The sequence below is a fragment of the Emydura macquarii genome, unplaced genomic scaffold, assembly GCF_026122565.2.
Source record: "Emydura macquarii macquarii isolate MOO-44397 ecotype Brisbane River unplaced genomic scaffold, CSIRO-AGI_Emac_v2 contig_3603, whole genome shotgun sequence".
Classification (NCBI taxonomy): domain Eukaryota; kingdom Metazoa; phylum Chordata; order Testudines; family Chelidae; genus Emydura; species Emydura macquarii.
In genome coordinates this window covers 178,506-185,764 of record NW_027133740.1, presented here as the reverse complement: position 1 = coordinate 185,764, position 7,259 = coordinate 178,506, and the positions used below count along the sequence as shown (strand labels likewise).

The 7,259-nt window shown below is 53.6% G+C and overlaps 1 long non-coding RNA gene across 1 annotated transcript; it reads left to right on the top strand.

The window, feature by feature from the left end:
- The first annotated feature begins 190 nt into the window (after positions 1–190).
- Positions 191–1,945, top strand: LOC137145676 (uncharacterized). Its single transcript, XR_010917719.1, has 2 exons — positions 191–436; positions 828–1,945. It is a non-coding gene; the product is annotated as an uncharacterized lncRNA (long non-coding RNA).
- The last annotated feature ends 5,314 nt before the right edge of the window (positions 1,946–7,259 follow it).

Genomic DNA, 7,259 nt, shown 5'->3' with positions numbered 1-7,259 from the left:
GGGAAATCCCCTGACACGCATGCGCGCGGTCCACCAATAAGAAATCGGTCCTGGACGTGCGCTGTGTGACTGGCCCCTTGCAGACAGGCTGCTTCCTGCGCACGTGCGCTAGGGTACCACGTGGCCGGTCAGGTCTCTCTTACTGTGGCCTGTGGTCAGGGGTGGTTTGGCACTTGCTGTTGGCATCGCACCTCCCTGGGGCCGTGGCCCTCCTGGCACTGCCTGCCCTGGGGAAGTCAGGCTGCCTGCAGAGCTGCTCCGAGCCTGGCAGGTGCCTGTCAAGGAGGCCTTTGATTTTTGTCAGTTTCCACTTGCCCCTTTGGGGACCCCTCAGTTTAAGCACCCAGCAGGAGCAGGCTGAGCTGCATGTGCTGGGCTGCAGAATGCAAATGAGCTGGTCAGCCTGTGCTGGATAAAGGAGAGCCTAGACATAACGGTGTGCATTACACACCCGGCCATAGACACACACGTGTGTACAGACATACAGGGGCACATGCCTTCTCCAGGGATAGGTAGAAGGCTTAAGCTCTGTTAGAGGTGGCCAAACTTACTTACCCTCCAAAACCACTGGGCAGAATCCTCTAACTTCACCACCCTGTCATGGGGCAGAAACTCTGAACTCCCCACCCCAGACTGATAGGCGGAGAATGGGGGGTGCAAAACTGTAAAAGAGTCACATGCGGTTCACAAGCCACAGTTTGGCCACCCTGCTGTATATACATGAGTCAGTCGTAGCTAAAAGCAGAGTATCTGAGTGTTGTATGTGGGGGGATGGTTTCAGGAGGAAGCTAGAAACTATTCAAACCATTTCTCCTTTCTTCCACCAGACACACCCGGCCTCCCAGGACTTTCCTCCACACCTGGATGTCGAAGGGAAAATGCTGAAGTTGCAGGAACTGACCACTTGTGGGGGCTTTGGCTAGCACACATGGTCCATGTACTCCACATAAGTGCAGGAGTGGAGCACAACGTGCCTTCATCCACCCTGAGCAAAGAAGGGAGCAAGCGGTAAACAACAGAGAAGTGTTAGCCACACCAGGAATGCCACAGCTGGTGGAGAGGGCAGTCAAGGCACAGATTCCTCAGGGGGTCTGGGCTCCTGGCTCTTACCATACTCTGTGTGGCATAACGTTTACCCCTAGCATCTAGGGTTTCCAGGACGATGGGGTGTCACCCAGGCAGAGTGTTGGCTGGGTGCAGGGGTGGAATTAGGTTGGAAGGTTGATTTTTCTACTTACATCTGCAGCACAATGTTGTCCGGGGCCCATATCTCACCCACTAGGACTGAGAAATGCTTGAGGTGCCCACAAGTTTTGGGGTATTGGTCCATCAACTAGTTGGGCCAGATCTGGAGTGGCCAAAACAAGGGTCTGGTCAGATAGGTTGGTGTCAGCACAGCAGAGAGTCTGCCTGGAGAAGCCACCAAGTCTCATTCTGCACCTGTCTCATTTCACTTCAGCATAGGACTGCGAGTGTCTCCCTGTCGCTGACTGATACGAATCACATGAAAGCAATGGACCCGGCTTCACCTGAGGCTGCTGTCTCTTCCTGTGCTGCTCCTTAAGGCTGCCTCTTTCCTTTGGAATCCCATTCCCACATTCTATAGTCCAAGTCCCCACGTTTGAGTCTTGAGAGCTGCGGCCAAAGGCAACTTCCAAAGAGAAATGCAGTGAAGTAAGGCACCTTCCAGCCCAAGTGCTTGTCCCTGAAGGCAAGCCAGCTCCCTGTGTGGGTGGGACACGCACCCACATCCCTGCTTTGGGTGAACATTTGAGTGAGGTGAATATGAAAGTTGCCTACATGAAGCCGCACTACCCAGCTGGAAGCTCATTCTCCAGAGCTCCTAACCTGCTACGTAGGGTTCCAGATGGTTGAAACCCAGTTCCCCTACATACTAGTGTGTAACTACATAGCCACAGGACCCTGGAGTAAGAGAAGGGCCATATCTTTCCAATGTCCCTCATTTTGAGGGATGTCAGTCATTCTCGGTGTTACCTACAGTCCGCACATATTTGGTGTCTCCCCATCTTTTGTTGTTGTCGTCAATAACTACATCAGCAATATAGAATGGTAGTGAGGTCCTGGAAAGAATCACTGATATTAAGGGGAGGGACTCCACAACACTTCAGTCTCCTGCATGTTTTGGTTTTTTTGTGTCCCACATTTTGGGTGTGTCTCACGTTTGGGCCTTGGCAGATAGGGAGGTATAGTGTCTCACGTTTGGGCCTTGGCAGATAGGGAGGTATAGATAGGGCTGCTGGGAGTTCAGCCAGCAAAAGCATGTGGTGAGAAAAACATTGCTTTGAATTCATGTAGCTTGCTAAATTAGGTATTAGATTGCGTTTTGCCTTTTATTTCTTTGTAACCAATTCTGACTTTTATGCCTCATTAATTGCAATCACTTAAAATCTACCTTTCTGATGAACTGTTTTATCTAAACCAGTGTGGATTTGGATTGACGTGTTTGGGAAGCTCCATTTGAGATGATGTGCATTACTCTGCATTTATCAACATTGAATTTCATCTGCCATTTTATTGCCCAGTCTCCCAGTTCTGTGAGATCCCCTACCACCTCCCCGCAGTCTGCCTTGGACTCAACTATCTTGAGCAAGTTCCACTTCATCCTTGTACAGAAGGCCAGCACTGAGGCAAAGGAAAAGCTCACAGGCTTGGAATTCCCTCCGCTCACTATTACACCAGCTGTTCATCATCTTTATTCTCTTTCTCCCTTGCTGCTCTCCCCTTCTGAGTCCTGGAAATCCTGGGATGATGGCTTGATGTTTCCTGCCAGCTCCCATGCCCTGGGTTTGATATTGCAGGTGTCAGCTGCCCTGATTGGCCTCCCCCCAGTGTAGGGAAGGTCAGCGAGTTGCAAGAGGAAACCACACATCCTGCTCAGAGCCAGATGTTCTGTTGAGTCTGGGTGACTGGCAGGAAGATGTACCCTGCACATCTGCCCAGGCGTCCAGCCAGGATCTGCCCACAGACAATGCCTTGACACCAGTGAGAGCAGGTCGGTGCGATAGAAAGGGTGATTTCATAGTTACTCCATATTGATTTGCTTTCATAGCTCTGCTGTTTCTTTCCCTGCTTAACTGAGAGTTTACTGCAGAAGCATCACTGACTAAGACCATGTCTGCACTCCGAACGCCAGCCCTGATTCTGCATCAACATAGCCGCTCCCAATGACCCGCACGAGGGCAAGGCAAGCCAAAGTTTGCACTAATTCAGCTGCTGGGTTTACTCAGACTACACAAGCAGGGGGAGAACTCCACCGAGGCGTCTCGGCTGCTCTCACTTCCCTCTTCCGTTGACCCAGTTGCTGATTCCCCTTTGCTCCTCTGCTCACATGGATTCAGCTACGTGTCAACTCGCTCGTCTGCCTCTCCGCTCCTGAGCTGCGTCTCCAGTCCTGCAGCTCACCACAGAGCTAGCTGCCCCAGCAGCACTCCCAGCACCCAGAAAAAGGGAACCCAGAATGGTGTGAAGGGCCCCTCTCCCCGCCCCACCGTCCTCTCGTGCTGTGTCCGGCCCTCACAGCTCATGCACTTGGCTCTGCACTGAACCTTGGCAAACCAGGCTTCAGCCTGAGAGCTGCCGTGTTTGCTTTGTTAGAACAATGCTGAATTAGTTGAAAGCTACTGTCTGTCTCTGACTCCCAGGAATTACAGATCCTGGATCTGTCTCCCAGTCCAACAAAGCGCGAGGGGGAAAGGAGGGGCAAACATCTCACTATAACACCAGCTCAGCCTCCTTTTGCTTAACGGGATAGGCTCTGCGGTAGATTGTGCCCCCAGGGATTCCCGGAGTGGGGGAAAGGCCTCACTGGTGTACTTGGAAGACCTCTCTCTAAGCAGATGTGAAGAAAGCATCTGGGGAAGTTTGGATTTCAATAATACACAATGACCAAGGGGAGGTCAAGGTCTGGGCAAGGGGGAGAGGAGACATCTTTAGGAGAGACTGAAAAGACACGGAGTCTGAGATTCCAGTGGTGGGAGCAGCAGAGGATTGGGTGCTGGTGTCCACAGTAATTATATCCTCGGAAAGGACACGGGAGGCCAGTGTTAGATGAGCTGCATGCATTCGTTCAGCTGCCCCAGGTCTGCAGAGGGTTAGAGAAACAAGAAGGGCAATTCTGAGCTGTCCTTCCCATTCAGCATCACCAGAGCCATCGAAGTGGGGAGCCAGAGAAGTTGTGTGAAGACAGGCTCGTCCGGGACAATGACAGAATAGTTCCTGTGTTCCCTAAAGTCTGGGAAACAGCAGCAGCTCTCTCCCAGGAGAGCCAGAGGGAACCAGGCTATGCCCCTGCAGCAGAGCCTGGTCAGTGCAGGACACTGCTGCTGTCCAACCCCTGCGCCCCTCGTGACCAGCTTGGACTTGGGGACTTTTCTCTTACCGGCTTCTGCCAAAACCTGGCCTTCCCCATAGCACATCGTTATCTCGCCCGACCACAGCACCCACCCGTCACCTGTCAGCCACTAGTTGGAGCTATTGCTCTGTTTCGCTGCCCTATCTCTAAGGCAGGGCTGTTTCACTTCACCCTCTCTGTAAATGCAGGAGGAAAGGGCCCTAGTTTTCTTGTTTGGGGGAGCAGAGGGTCATCTGTGGCTCTGCCTGCTCTTTAGCCCAAGGAGGGAGGCCCTGGAAACAGATCCCATGTCTCCGAGCTGTAGGGGACGCTGAGGACGTGAGCAATGCTTCCCCATTGACTCTGTTCTCACAGCCGCTGGGACCTGATTCGTCAGTTCGGGAGGAAGGCAGCACAGCTGCTGTCTTTCCTGCTTTTGTCATCGGAGTATCAGACGCTGGGTGGCAGGACTCAGTCAAGCCAAAGGTGTCGGTGCTTGTCTGAGCAAAGTCCCAGATGCCGCCTCCGCTGCAGGACACCTTGTTCAGAGGAGAGGGCAACGTGGCACCAATATCCTTACCCCCCAGCGATCCCCAGCTTTCTGCATACAGGCCAGGGCTTGCTCAATGGAGAAGGGCTCAGAGATCTCATTCCAAGGAGCCCAGAACGTAACTTCAGAGAAAGGCCTGAGACCACATGATTTTTCAGTAGCCAGGTAGAGCTGATATTGTTTATTGTTGGGACCCACTGAGTTGTGCCCGTTGTTCACCTGTGCAACCACTGACCCTATCACGGTTACCCTCCGTACCAGGGCAGGGACTCTGTGTTCCTATGCATTTGTGCAGCAGCCAGCACAACTCGTCCTGAACGGGGGCTCGGGGTGCTACTGCAGTACAAACGCAAACAACAACCGTGAATAATGACAGTAACAAACTCTGCACCTTCGGGCAGCGCCCTGGCTGGAAACAAACAGAGCCGGAGTCTCCCCGCGGCCGGCATTGCTGATGACACCTGTGTACAATGGATGTGATGACACTGCCATCCGTGGGAGGGAGAGGGGGAATTCTGAGTCGGTGACACCTGACACCCACTGTGCACAGGTGTCAGTGACGACACAAGGTGCAGGGAAGGGCAGAATGTGGCCCACAGACACGGTCAGTACATTCAGAATAGAACTAAGGGCCTACAGCTGTAGAAATGCAAGCTGCACCAATAGCCGGCTGTGCAGAGAGAACCGCACCGTGCACAAGCATAGGCTAAACCTCCTCCCGCCATCAGTGGTGCTAACACAGAGAGCCCCAGCTAGGAGGATGAGCTAATTTTGTCCCCCATGAAAGGGGCTGCGGGGGATCCCAACGCCGAACAGTCTGTGGCTGCAGCGATATAAAAATCACTGCACAGGCCACAGCCCGCGTGGGGAAGAGGATTCAAACAGAGCACTTTTAGCTGCTCCCCTAGCTCGGGTCTGTGCAAGTCTGAGTCACTCCTTTGTCCGCAGGAGGGAGCCTGAGGCACTGGGTCCCATGCTGCTTGCTGTGGGAGGGGGGATTTCTTGGGAGCGCACGGTGCTTTTCGTATAACAACATTAGATCCCTTGCCCCTCCTCTCCAAGCCCCCTCCAAGCATGAATGCATTGGGCTTCCCAACCTCCCTGCAGGGCAAATCAGCATCACTATCTTTACTTTGCAGGTGGGGAAACTGAGTCACGGGGGGGGACACACATGATTTGTTCATGGTCAAAAACCAAGGCAAAGCCAGAGCCCGGAACTGAACTGATCTCCTAGCTCCCAGTCCTGTGCTTTAGCTACACAAGACAGCCTAGTCATGCCCTTATGTTCTGGGTCTTAATGTCCTCCCTGCCCCCAGTCCCACTAGAATTGTAGGTGCCGGCTGCCCTCTGCACAGTGCAGTGGGGCTGGGTATAGCTCTCCGAGTAAGCCCGGAGGAGGCGGCGATGCAGGCGGAGACAATCAAGCTGGCACGTTGTGAGTGAGTTCAGCAGGAGCGGGCGATGAGAACTCAACTCACCGGCAGCCAGAGAACTTTGCTACTAGTTGACCTGGCTAATCCCAGATTACACATGGGGCTTTTTGTATTAGTGGCTGAGAAATGCCCAGTGGGCGTTTTTCCCAGCAGCAGAACATGGGACGGCCACATGACGGGACTGTTCTGCTCAGCAACACATACCGTCCTGACCTATGGCTTCCCCCATAAGCCGTTTCTGTAGACTTAACAAACAGCCTCAAGGGCTTGGAATAATTGGTAACTTCTCCTTAGCGTCCGTCCTCCCTGGAAAGTTAGCTGCTGCTCTGACTGGGTGTGGCCCCTGAGCCCCTCTCCTGTCCCCACACAAAACTCTCTCCTCTGAGCAGGGTGGTACTTTTATTCCAGGCTAACTGGCGTGGCTAAGGGGTGAGTTCGAGCAGGGTGTCTGCTTGCACTCTGGCCAGTAGCACCCCCACTTTGCAGCGAGTGTGCAGGCTAAACCACCTAAGTGCTATAGTCCTCCCGGGCCTTCCCACACTTCCCCACCTCGGGCCCAGCAAGGCAGATGAGCTCCCCTGCAAGTCACTGCAAAAGAACCAGCCAGCAGCTCAGCTCAGCGCAGAGCTCAGGACAATGGGCTGTGCCCTCAGAAGTCCTAGCGACACACCAGCGAGTGCAGCGCCAGGCAGGACCCAGTAGCTCAGGTGTGGCTTTGCAAAGGCTGGCTGCTCACACCAGGGCTGGGGAGACCAACCCTGGTCCCAATCAGCTGGGTTATCTCTACAGTGTAGACATATCCTTATCCTTATCCTCCTCTCTCCCCTGCTCAGCCCTTTGGGAGAGCGGAAAAGCAGAGAGCTGGGGACTAAGGAACTCCCCTCTCTCTGACTCAGACAGGACGTTGGACAGGTGTGGAGCTGAG